This window comes from Aplysia californica, unplaced genomic scaffold, assembly GCF_000002075.1.
Source record: "Aplysia californica isolate F4 #8 unplaced genomic scaffold, AplCal3.0 scaffold00228, whole genome shotgun sequence".
In the NCBI taxonomy this organism is placed as follows: Eukaryota; Metazoa; Mollusca; class Gastropoda; order Aplysiida; family Aplysiidae; genus Aplysia; species Aplysia californica.
In genome coordinates, this window is record NW_004797498.1 from 65,697 (window position 1) to 66,879 (window position 1,183).

Consider the following 1,183-nt stretch of genomic DNA (forward strand, 5'->3'; position numbering starts at 1 on the left):
AATAGAAAGGCTGCAGAAAGAGTCAGGAGCCCAGAGGATGGGGCAAAGGAGGTGAGGGGGTGGGGGCAGAAGGTGGAAATGAAAGCAGACAACAGAACATTGCTAGAGAACAGGAAAGGAGGTGAAAGGAGACAATTTCAGAGAAGAAAACGTTTGGTCGCTACCCGGATTCGAACTCGGGACCTTTGAATGAGAGGCCAACACCTTAACCTCTAGGCCACGAGAGCCCCCACTATTATTTGTAAATTTTTCGCATTGACCAAGGCGGAAAAGAACAGCAACTATCAGCCTCGTCTCAGACGTGCAGATGATTATTGGCAGATCTGTTTTCTGTTTAAATTGGGGAAGTTATACTTTTTTGTATATCCTCTTTGCTTGCAGGGTCAAGAAAGTATCAACAACTACTTGGGCTGGTTTGAAAAAGGTAACAAGGGCAGTTCTTTTGGTGACGATCTATTTGCACCACACTATACCGAACGAGCGCGTAGTTTGAAATGTTCGGCTAGAATTAACTGTAATTTATCTTGGAAGGGAGGGAAGGGGCATAATTCTGGAAACTGGTATTAGCACAGATTAGAGGACTGGTTATAATACTGATTATGGTATCGATTATGGTATTGCTTATGATACTTTACACTACTGTGCGAGTTTTCCACTAACCTGTGTCGTCAAGGTTTTTTTCTTATTATTCATTGGTATGTCCATTCTCCGGTACTGTTTTCCTTAATACTGCTGTCATTTCACTAGTGTGGCGCACACACTAGTCAAACAGATTACAATCATCCTGCTTTTAGTCAAGCTTGTTCTAAAACATTGTCATGTATATATAAATATTCTCCTCCTTCTCCTCTTCCTCTTCCCCCTCCTCCTCCTTGTTCTTCTCTTCCTCCCTCTCGCCCTCATCATTTTTGTTCTTTTCTAATTAATTAATTAATTTATTTATCTATTTGGCCGTTATTTTGCTTACGTAAGTATTTAGGCTATTCATTTATTCTTTCATTCATAGATTTTACCTTTTAAACTTTTATTCATGTATGCATTTTAAAAGCAGCAATTCGTTAAATGTAACTGAAGCAGTTGCTTTTTTTTAAACAGTGGTGAGACCCACAGCAATATGAATTTGGAACAAAAGAGGTGGGTTTTTTGGAAGGAGATTTTTATTTTTCATTAGTTATTTTTAATT